The sequence below is a fragment of the Aplidium turbinatum genome, chromosome 16 (genome assembly GCF_918807975.1).
Source record: "Aplidium turbinatum chromosome 16, kaAplTurb1.1, whole genome shotgun sequence".
NCBI classification, from domain to species: Eukaryota; Metazoa; Chordata; class Ascidiacea; order Aplousobranchia; family Polyclinidae; genus Aplidium; species Aplidium turbinatum.
This window is the reverse complement of record NC_137487.1, coordinates 17,982,853-17,994,908: the sequence shown is the minus strand read 5'-3', so window position 1 is coordinate 17,994,908 and position 12,056 is coordinate 17,982,853.

Below are 12,056 nucleotides of genomic sequence, written 5' to 3'. Positions count from 1 at the left end.
CTTCGCTTTCATTTAGACTTTAGAGCAGTGGTCTTCAACCTTTTTTACAAAATCGCCCCTTTGTTGATAGTGCGGGTCCAAATCGCCCCCTCAAACAAGGCCTCGAAATTAACGGCGGCCGTGGCCACCGAAGGGTTCAGAAACGGCCACCGAAAGTAAGCTCTGCTCGGCCGCACGTAACTCGAGAAGGCTACCAAGTAGCCTACTTAATACCGTAATCAACCATGTTTGAACTTTGATGGGTGTGCGGCGCACACACCCTGAAAATGGGTGTGCGGCGCACACACCCTGAAAATGGGTGTGCGGCGCACACACCCTGCACAAATCAGTCAGTTTTTTGAAGTGCAGTACCCTACGACAAATAAACGTCCAACTTGCAAGCTACCGATTGTCGAACGAAATTACCACGTGCTTGATCAGAGCACACTCAAAATCGCGCAGGCACACACGTATTTGCATTGCAACAAACGACTCAAACCTGAGTCGAACAAACCAAAAAGTAGTTTAAGATATTAAGAATCCAGAACGATCTTGATCGATAATTGCGCTCGGCCTTACCAATCGCCCCCCAATTTCAAAAGTTGTACAAATCGCCCCCGCAATGGCCAAAACGCCCCCCGGGGGGCGATATCGCCCCCGTTGAAGAACACTGCTTTAGAGTCTTTAGACAACTAATTCATGCACTGAACAAAAGAACAAAAAATGCCGATCCATCATGAAAAATATCGACACAACTCTCGTTTTAGCGTTTACGTGGTTTGGTCTTGAAAACCCCATAGCGTTCTATGTTGAATATAATATGCAACCAAGATCTTTGGGAAGCACGTGACTTGGGGAGATAGGATGAATATTTGTGAAGTAAAACAAAGCAGGCTTTTAATTGACACTTTATAAACCAATGTTGCAAGATTGTAACAAGTTCCACTGCTATGTATTGGTTGGTTGCTTGGTTTTGCATCGTTTTCCTGCACCTGACAAAGCCTTTGATAGTTGGTTGGACCACACTACCAAAAAAAACTAAAAACTTATTTTTTATTCTTGGGCGCTACAGAAACTAAACCTAAAGCAAGGTTCTTAGCTTTTACCCCGGTTTATCCCTTGGTAACTGCTTAAACACCAATGGTTCCTAATTGATCGAGTATTGTCACCTTTTCATATTCCCGCTTAATTTCCACTGTATTTTTTTGCATTCACGATTAGTCCATAGCAGAGCTTCCCAAACTGGGGGTGGTGACCCCACAAGGGGTCGCGTAACGAACTTCAGGGGTAGCAGAGAGTACACCAATTTTCCACAAAGTATCCTACTTGTCACTTTGGCGCCAGATGATGTGGAAGTTATTAGCTTTGATAAGAGTCGCGCACTCAATACCTTTATTTTTGGCAATTTATGTGGTGAAATGGAATCGGAGTTTAAAACCCTTTTACTGCATTGTAAAGTAAGGTAGCTTTCAAAAGCCACAGCCTTAAAAAGGCCTTCAATGTTGAAAATTGAAGTCGTAATTTTTGTAACGGAAAATATTCAGATTTGGTCCATCATTTTTGAAATAACATCTGGTTTTTGAAATTATGTTATGCTTGAAAAACTAAACGAACTAAACTAGTCCCTCCCATGAGAAAACAAGTTGAAAATGATGTATTTGAAATGTTCTCAATTACTGAAGAGTTTTTGGTTAGCAATGATGCAAAGCCAAACGTTATTAAGCCTCTGGTTATCGACGATTTGTCAAATCTATTGAAACAGTTTCAGAAGTATTTTCTTCCAGAATTAGACAATACCAAATTAAATTGGATCCAAAACCTATTTGCAATGTCATTTCAATTTATGTAGAACATCAGTCAGTAGGTTACTTGATAAGGGCTAACATAAGTATGGCCGAAAACGTTTATAACTTTTAGTTTATTATTACGTTAAATGTCGTCTGGTGGTTACGTTTTATTTATCAACGGCTCAGAAAATCACTTTTTTACCAAAATTGTAGTATTTGCAATGCAAAAACAACGTAGCCTGCTGAGCAGCTTTCTCTCAAATCCCAGGAAGAACTTAATGATTTATCTTCTGACTTAAATTTTCTGGAACAATGCTTCACCCTTTTTGGCTTAACGTTAGAGCGGAATATCCATAATTATCCCACTCAGCAGTAATTAAACTCCTACCTTCTGTATCCACATATTTGTGCGAGTCTACGTTTTCAACGTTTACCGCAATCAAAACAAAGCACAGTTCTATCCTAAGCAAAACTTGACATCGACCAACACTAACAAACATTGAGCCACGACTGGACTTGCTTTGTAGCAGAAAGCAGTCGCGTCTATCACACTGAATAAATAAATATGTTTGATTTTTGGTTTTGTTTCCCTTTTAGACTGTGTGTAAAGTAGTAGGCTTTGAGTAGCTTCCGGCAGCTTGTTTTTAGTTTTTGTTCGAATTAAGCCTTTCCATAAGTATCAAAAATGTATATTTTGCACTGTTTCTGATTTTAACCGTGAAGGGTGGTGACAAATTTTAGTAGATTAAAAGGGGTCGAGAGCCAAAAACTTTGGGAAGCTCTAGTCCATAGCAATATCCTCATGGACAAAACTCTCCAGAAAAACTCGGCTAAAAGCGAAATTTAATCTATCAGCGGAATAGCCTGAGCTTCTCATCATAAAAGCGGACAAAAATCAATTCTTGCCAGTAAAAGTATTGTGAACAAAAAGAAAACAAATGGTTTATTCTTGGCTGGCAACTGAACACCAGGCAAGTAAGGATTGTGTACTGTAGAGCAGGGTTAGCAAACGGTTTTATGCATGAGTCACAAAAGAACCAATTAATCCTAAAAAAAAGTGGGTCTTAAGCTCAGCCGTCGAAATTAGCTTCCGTCTACGACGGCAAAAACATTGCCGTCGCCAAATCAACAAACCTGGGATTGCGGCGGCAATTGCCGTAATGCTTTGATCAAACGAAATTTTATGCGCTTCTTCTTCATCGTGTGTCACACGGCGGTAGCCCAGAGCATCAGGCAAGCTATTTTATGCGCTGACAATGCTCTTGTGAACTGTAAAAAGTTTGCAACCTTACAAATACTGGCTTAATTGTTACGCAAAAGTTATTCTTTCATCGAATGCTTATTTTTTACCAGTGTCGTTGCGAATATAAAAAGTGGTACAAAATTGGATAAATGGTTCTTCGGCAGTAAAGAAAAGTAATGCTTCCGATCATATGGTATCGAGCGTTCATGAAAGGGCAGTTTTGCGTCTTCCAGTGACGAGGCGACAACCTCATCCTCCGATTCTGACTGGTTCTTTATCCAACAGACTTTGTGTTGCTCGGAGTATCCTAATTGTGCCGAAATTATGTGAGTGTATGCGTAAATCAAAGCAATCTTCTCGCAGGGAGCTGATTTGTTACCGTACCTGATTGAGCAATTAACGTTATTTCATGATAATTCAACGTCGCTAGATGTCGAATTAATGTAAAACAAACGTAAACTTCTTATTGGGCATTGTTGTTACGCGATATAACCCGCCGGGAAAATTAAATCGACTTGTGCTGACTCGAACGTTGAATCAACCCAAAATTAACTTACTTTTCCCGCCTTGAGTTATTTAACCTGAATTACCCTAACAGCGTGCGTATCGCGTTGTTCGCTTTATCGCTACTTTTGGTATTATTACGTCACAACAAATCAAACAGTGCGGTCGCGATAGACTATTAAGACATCGATTATTTTTTTCTCTTCTCGTTTTACATGTTTTGGTAGAATTTTTTCGCAATAAACGTTCACAGCAATTGCCGAGGCAATTTCCACTTTTGCCGTTTGACCTCGTCAACGTTTTTGCGAAGTAAAAATATGCCAATTTCGAAGACTGTTTGAGTGTACACAGCAAGTAAAATAGTCCGAGGTGAGGTCTTGGTGCGATGTTTCTGCTGATTGAACTCACGCTGCGAGTAAATCAAACAGGAAGAAATTTTGAACACTTTTTGTCCGAATTAAATGCTCATTTTGCGACGGCATTTTTATTGCCGTAGCAGAATGGCCATTATGACGTTTGCAGCGGCATCCACCACGGCAATTGCCGTGTACCGTGTGCCGCCGCTAATTTCGAGGACTGAAGCTACATTTAATTAGGCCTACATGTTGATACTAACTCTCTTTTTACAACTGTTTCATATTTTCAATTACGAATTTCGACATTGCCTACGGTGTTGCGACCGTGCCACATTTAAAATTGATTGTCCTGCTTTAGTATCATGCACGGTATTGCGTTCGCGTTTTATCGCTTCTACTTTTTTCTAGACCTCTGCTATGTTTGTCACGTATTGTTTTTTTCGTTGTGATGCTCAGAAACATAAACAAACTGATCTGAACTGAGCCTGCAGCTGTAACAGCATTAAGGTCTTTGTTGTCATTGCCAGAATAATCACAAGTAGGCTATACCCAGCCAAAGCAATAAGGTAAGTTTCAACGCCTGATCGCAATAAAAGCTCGTATAACTGCCGCGAAAATTGGTGATATCAATATCAATGTTTTTACAAGTCTACCTTTACTAGAGTAGGTCTACATCAGCCTATAAATTTTCTGGGGGAGGCCTCCCAGACCTCTCTGTGGGTGCTCCGCCTTTAGTTGCCGGGTTCACTCACATGTACAAAAATACTTGTTTGTCTCTTTCCCGGAAATTTTGTGCCGGCTACGCCACTGGTCTACAGTTACATGCCATAATAAGATGGTACTGCTATTTGGCATTCATCAAATGCTGGCATTTGCACAACAATCTAACCTCTTAGTGTTATTTATTGAGAATCGATTTCGCTATAGTACTAGCATCTTCAGCTGGCACGTACCTTAAGACTCATAATAGCTATATCCGAATTTCTGACGATCCTAACACTTTGACTCACTGCTGATACAAAGCTAACCATCACGATGCTGTGGCAGACAGCTTTGGTGAAACAGTAGGACTGTAATACTTTCCGTTGATGAGTCATACGATTATGTTTTGTTAAAGATTTTGTGCTTCACGAAGTTATTTTTAGCAGATTCATGTCGCCAACTAGCTCTGCAACGAAAGCTAGTTGCAATTTATCAAAGATCACTGTGTTCAAATGCAGCTTTGAGGCAATTACACTACAGCTGATTGCATCGTTTTTATTTCAATTAGATTTCTGTCCCAAGCATGCGATTAGTCATTTTCAAAAAAGCTTTGAACTCAAACCAGTACAAACCCTTTCGAAAAACTGAACATCCATCTGAACGTGCTATGTTTGGCGTATATTGTTTTTTCGTTGTGAAGGTCAGAAATAAAAACAAACTGATCTGAACCAAACTAAACTATCAAGGAATTTCACTGCTTTCACTCAATTGCTGCTGTCCACTGAAAGCGAGCTATGCTGAAAGGCTTGGTCTTCTCAAGTAAGTGGTGATTTGTTTTGCTCGACAACCGCAGGTTGGGGAAATCCCGACCTTTCCAATCTTCCTAAGTCTTTGCGCTAACGGATTTTTACCTCAAAACAACGCTAACTTGCATAAAGCTCAGTTTCTCTCCAAAACCTATTTCTGTATTTGCCACATAAGAGTGATGCTTTATGGGACTAATGGTTAGACAGCAAATCAATCGTTCCATACATTGATTCAACTTACTACTATTTAACATGTACATTAGTGACATGCCAGAGACTTCACGTCACGCCAGTACGGCTATGCTGATGATTTGGCACTACGCAATTCTGACAAGTTCTGGCATGTGGTAGAGGAAGCACTTTTTTGAAAAAAAAGGAAGCACTTAAAGATGACATGGCCCAAATCGCAGACTACCTGAAGCTGTGGATGCTGAAACTGAGCCTGGCAAAGACCACCGTCACACCTTTTCACTTTTGCAACATGGAATCTACGCGCTCATTGTCAGTCTCTCTCAACGGAAACCCACTCCCACACAACCGGTGTCCCACCTACCTAGGAGTGAAGCTCGACCGACAATTAACCTACAAACACCATGCTGAAGCCCTCCATGCTAAGCTATCAGCACGCTACAACTTGCTGAGATGCCTAGCTGGAACATCCTGGGGTGCTAGTACATCCACACTCCGTACAAGTGCTCAGTGGCGTAGCCAAGGGGGGGGGGGGGTTGGGGGTTACAACCCCCCCTTTGGCACGCGTGTGACGTCACGATATTGAGAATGATGCTTTCAATCTAAAAAGAATTGCCTAATTTTAAAGAAAATTGCATTAAAAAAGCAAGTTTTGCCAATACCAAACATCTCAGCCAGGAATTAGCAACAAGAAAACATAGAGACGTAGCTTTATTTCCGAAAAATGCCAAAGAAACCATGATCTTATCCTTTTGCTATGCCACCAAACACCACCATTTTACAGAAATATTAGTAACCACATTTTTGTTGAAAATGCTCTCAGAATGCACCAAATTCAAAGTAATTTTTCAAAATTATCTGGGGGAGGCCCCCCAGACCCCCCGCCGCTGGGTCGTCAAAACCCCCCTTTCAAAATTCCTGGCTACGCTACTGCAAGTGCTTTTGCACTTGTCCACAGCACCTCCGAATATGCTTTCCCCACTTGGTGCCGCAGCGTACACACTTCCAAAATTGACACTGCCCTCAAACCCCACCATGAGAATAATCACCGGTTGCCTGCTTCCAACTCCCACTGACTTTCTGCCGGTACTATCAGGCATCGCCCCAGGCAGACTTCGTAGGAAAAACCACGTAGGCTACGTAGTCTGGTCTTACAAGCTATGACAAGGGATAACCACCCCCTCAACCAGATTGTCCTAAACTCGCACACCCAAAAGCCCCAGCGCTTGACATCAAGACGCCAGTTCTCACGACATGCTGCAGCTATCTGCAAATCCAACTTCCACATTTCTGAAGTTTGGAATCGTAAATGGAAAAAAATTGCGAGACCAACCCAATTCACAGTCCTTCCCAATACCAACACCCCACCTGGAGCAGAACTACCCCGGAAGGAATGGGTGAAGCTCAATTGTATGCGGACTGGAGTGGGCCGTTTCAGTGGGCTCTCGCCGATTCACCATCTTGTGCGTGTGGCTCAGATTTTCAAACTGCACACCACATTATCTATCAATGCCCTGTATACCGACTACAAGATAGATATGTGGACCTAACAACGCTCGATAAATACACAAACCATTGGCTGCTGCGCCTGGATGTAACAACGTGATCTGTGGCGGCCTCAAACGCAAGAAGAAGACATTGATTCAACGCTAACTGACGTAAAAACGAATGTAAAAAACAGAGTGTATAGACGTAAAACAGAATGTGAAAAAAGCTAGATTTCTTGTCTGGGTGGTTGCTGCTAGTGTTATGTTGATGTTATTATCAGATTGATTTTTGTTAATGGCATCTGCTGTCAAAAAATACTAATGTTTATTTTTGTTTAAATAAATGATTGTTGAGCAATGATGTAATTCAGTGCATCGCGCAACGTAACTTAAGTAGTTGAAAGTTGTCATAAAAGCATTTCTTTTATTGCTACCTTTTCCTTTATAACATATGTGGGCCGGGGCCTCCGAGAGAAATCAGAACTGGTCGGAAACAATACGAAAAATAGCCCCTCCCCCAAAAAAATAAAAATAAAAGCCACGTATTGCATCATGTGTCTTGAGCTGAACTTGTCCACTTTCCTCTGCGTAAAACTGAATTCCTTTAAAGTTTCGATTTTAACAACGTATCGATATTCTGAAAAAACTTCTTTTAATATAAAAACCAACAAAAATCACTTGACTACACTTAGCAGTAAAATTGCCACTGTTGCTCACTATTTTGTCCAGAAACAATTGTAGGTCCAGTAGAGTCGTATGGTGTGCACATCTTATATGCTTTGATCTTGGCTTTAACTATTCGTCCCCTATGTCGTACAGCCAGGGCCGTGTTCATCGCCCACCGTGCCTCCCAAGCGGGGGGAGGAGCACGGTTGCTTAAGGGCCCTTTTATTTTAGTCTGTTTAAAATTTTTGACTGTTTAAAAAAAGCTGCTATAGAAATTCCATACGGTAACCAATAGCTTTAAATCACGCAAGGCCGTATTTACTGCTTTTCAAATCCCCGAAGGGCCCACTTCTCTTCATTGGCTCACACATATTTCGCTTGTACAGCGTTTTAGGGCTTTTAAATTAACATCCCCCTAAAGCTTGGGGGGGGGGGGGATACCAACAAGGCACAATGAAGCGTAGGTTTACTTTAATCCGACCTTGCTAATACACCCTGAATAAAGTTAATATTATGTGGTTTAGAGGGAGAGGCGATTGCCTCAATGCCAATGCCAATAATCCGCCACTGCCACATGCTCTCCACGAATCAACATACACTGAGATGCACTGGCGTAGCTAGGGGCGGGGAGGGGGGTGGACCGCCTCGAACGGCAGGTCTGGGGGCGGCACTTTCAGACTACGATATTTGATTTTGATTATAATCTGATAAAAAACGCATTTCATTTTCACATGCTTTTTCTTGAAGGGGCGGCAAAATCTGAATCCGCTCCGGGCGGCACATTACCGCACATTCCCTAGCTACGCCACTGCTCAGATGGTGCCAGATTGTGCGGCTGTTTGTAGGAATGCTGTAGTCAGAAAATATTAACAAGCGCCGACCGAAGCCGATTGCAACATTTCAGTGCAACTTATTCTGAATAGGTTTTATATGACTTCTATACACACTAATAGGCCTACGATACAATAGTTTTGCTTGTGTACCCTTTCCTTAACTCTGTTGTTCATTAAAACTTGACTTTCACATTATACTGCCTCGATTATTTTACTTGATTTTTTTGTCACCCTCTTCGTAGTTTAAAATTAGGGCATTGTAAGGCCAATTCATGATTTTCCTTAAAATGATATTCAAATGAAATTGATACTCAATAGCTTGCTCGAGTGACTAGACGGCCAAACTAAACCATTGCAAGCCTATATGCAATGTGCAAAACAGGCGGTTGAAGTTTCGGTTATAGTGATCTCATTTACTTAATCTTTATTTCCTTCTCTTTTTTCTTCAAATGCTCTGTTAGCTTTCGCTGAGCTACAAGCTGGAAAAGCTGATGATTGTATGAGCTATACAAGGGTTGGCATTTTTTTGCAGGCAAGGGCCAAATGAGGTAGGCTAGTGGTTATGCGATGGTGAGCCGCAATGATAGGCTACACTCATTCACTAGCATAAAAGGCGAAGCTAACTTGAAGTATTTTAACTCGCATTTATGAAACCTATTCTTGCTTTTACCTCATTTGAGTTTGCCATTTCAGCGTTTTTTAAACTCCCTCACATTCACAGAAATGTCTTCAATTCGTCGTGTAACTGCCCTCGGATATCTGATGGCTGAAAATAACGGCTTTTTCTCTGGACAAAAGATCTCTGTAACTGCCATCCTTTATAAATTCTCTTTTCACACATGTTTTCTGCTGCCAGCTTTGACACTGCGTAACTCACTTAAATATTTCTTTCACCTTCTTTGACCGCCTCTGCAAAGCATGTTGCTGTTAAGATTGTGCGTGTCTACAAACTTTATCTTTTCTGATTTTGTGCCCATTTAGCACAACCCTATAATGATACAGTTCTAATGCACACACACACACGCACAATCATTTTACAACACTTGTAGCATAAAAACCAAGTTGGTACCGTGCATATATACAGCATAAATTACATCTGGCGATCCAGGAAAAAACACCATTTTACGGACCAGATATATGGATCAGTTTGATCTGTTTTGAATGTTGACGCGGGCTACACAAAAGCAACACACGGGCCGTATCCGGCCCGTGTGCCGTTGGTTGCCCACCCTTGAGCTATAGGGTAATTAAGTCTGTGCGAATGCGTCAATCAATACATCGCAAATGCAGAAGCTTACTTCCGGGCCGCGCAGCAATTCGTGATCTGATGAGACCGACTGCAATCAGTCACAACTCACAATGACCTATGGCATGCAGTCAAACTAATTTACACAAGGATTATTCTATCTCTAAATGATGCTTACCAAGCTATTGACTGTAATGATCAAGGGCGGATCAAAAAAGTAGCCTTTGGGGGGAGGGGAATGATTTCAACAAAACACAATGAGGTTTATAGGCAGGACCGGATTTAGCTGATGGGGGGCCCGGGGCACTTTTAAATCGGGGGGCCCCCGTGCAAAACAATTTTTCGCTCCTACGGCGCGAAAAATCATCTCTACGTCTACAGTAGCATCAGTCCAGTACTACACAGAATTTTGCAGAAACTTTAAAGGCCAAAAGGAAAAAAATAACATAAAATCACATTTTTTTCCACATAGGGGGCCCTTCAAAAGTCGGGGGGCCCGGGGCAACTGCCCCCTCTGCCCCCCCCTAAATCCGGGCCTGTGTATGGGGTAGGTCTACAATCTACATTAACCCGACCTTGTAAATACGTTAGCTCAGTGGTTACGCGACCGGCTCAAGATTACGCGGCGCAAGTTCGACTCTCGGGGTGTGCGCTTGAGCATCGCATGTTAAGGACTGCTCTCCATTCAGCGACACCTGATGAATGGAATAATTCCCCGGCTACAGCACTTCAACAATCGAAAAACTTCACTCTGCCAATCTCGGTAATCGGCCCTGCATCAAGAGGCTCTACAAGTATGCGAAACTACCAGAAATAACCTATCAAAGGCTTTGTCAGTCCGAGGATAGCTTCAAAACCAACCAACCAACTACACACCGTGAATAAAACTAATTTTATGTGTTTTGGGGAATGGGGGCGATCGCCACATTCGCCCCTCACTCACTAAAACATTATACAACTTTATAAGTTATATCAAAATTTACCTTTGCTAACAACACTGCCATCTTCATATGTCATTTTTCTACGATGCTAAAACTGGGAAGTTTTGTAATAACTTAATTCTTTAACCTTTTGTATTATATTTCACTACACACATTCAATTACATCTGCGAAATTGGGAAACAGCTCTGCCAAGCCTTGTAAAAACTCTTGACTGGTGGGTGGTGGCAGCTGGCTTCGCTTATCTTTTGGTCTTTCTCTGCCATCTTGTTGTTCGAACTATTTGCCATTCGTTGTGTTTGTACTTTTTTTTTGCCCACAAAAACTGAGCTGTCTGTGTTTGCTCAATACCGACAGTGCCTTCTGTATTATAGGGAAGCCACTAAAACATGTTAATTCCTAGTATCAGATCCCAATTGCAGCCGCGACAACCCCAAGCAATCACAAAATGTAAGTAGCTGTCGTCCAAATGTGACTCTTCTAGCACTCAGTCAGACATTTGATTCTTGCTTTGAACTTTGTTTGGCAAAGAAAAAAAAGAGTTATGGCAGGGCTGAGAATCAAATCCACGTCATCTAAACAACTACTACCGCCTTCACCCTCTACGGCACTACGCCACTCAAATGACGACAAAGTGTTGACTTACTTTAGTCTTTAGCCAACTGTTACGTTTTTTCTTCGTTCTTCCTGGAAACGTAACCTGGATGACATCACGAACAGCGTAGGTTTTCAGAATAATACAGAAGGTCACCAACAAGGTGATGAAAAACACTAACCAAAGTAAGTGCCACTTTTCAATTGCCATAAATCATTTACCAGCCAACAAAATTGCCCCTGTTTATATTGATTCAACGTTTGCAGACGTTGAATCAATATGAAATCGACCAATCTTGCTACTTGGGTTATCTCAGCAAGTGAAATTGTTAGCCTACGTTTGCATTGATTAAACGTTTAAATCCGTGGATGAAATCTAAACAGAATGAGTTTTGTTTGCTAACGGGGATAGAGGGAAACGCTTTGCACTTGGGCAGTTCAGATCAGTTTGTTTTAAACTTTAGCTCTTGCTTTTTCTATCCCATTCTGTCAATTGCAATTATCCCATTCAGTCACACAAGAGGAAAAGCTCAAAAATCTAATTTCAAAACGCTAAAAGCAAAACAACATGCATTTTAGATCTTTAGAGGACAATTGTCCCCTCACCCTCCCTCTGACTATCCCCCTAAACATAGGCTACTAGGTTTTTCAAAGTTAGAAAAGAAACCTAAATCCTGCTCAATTCCATGTTTGATTTAACGATATTCTGGTTATTCACTATGTAG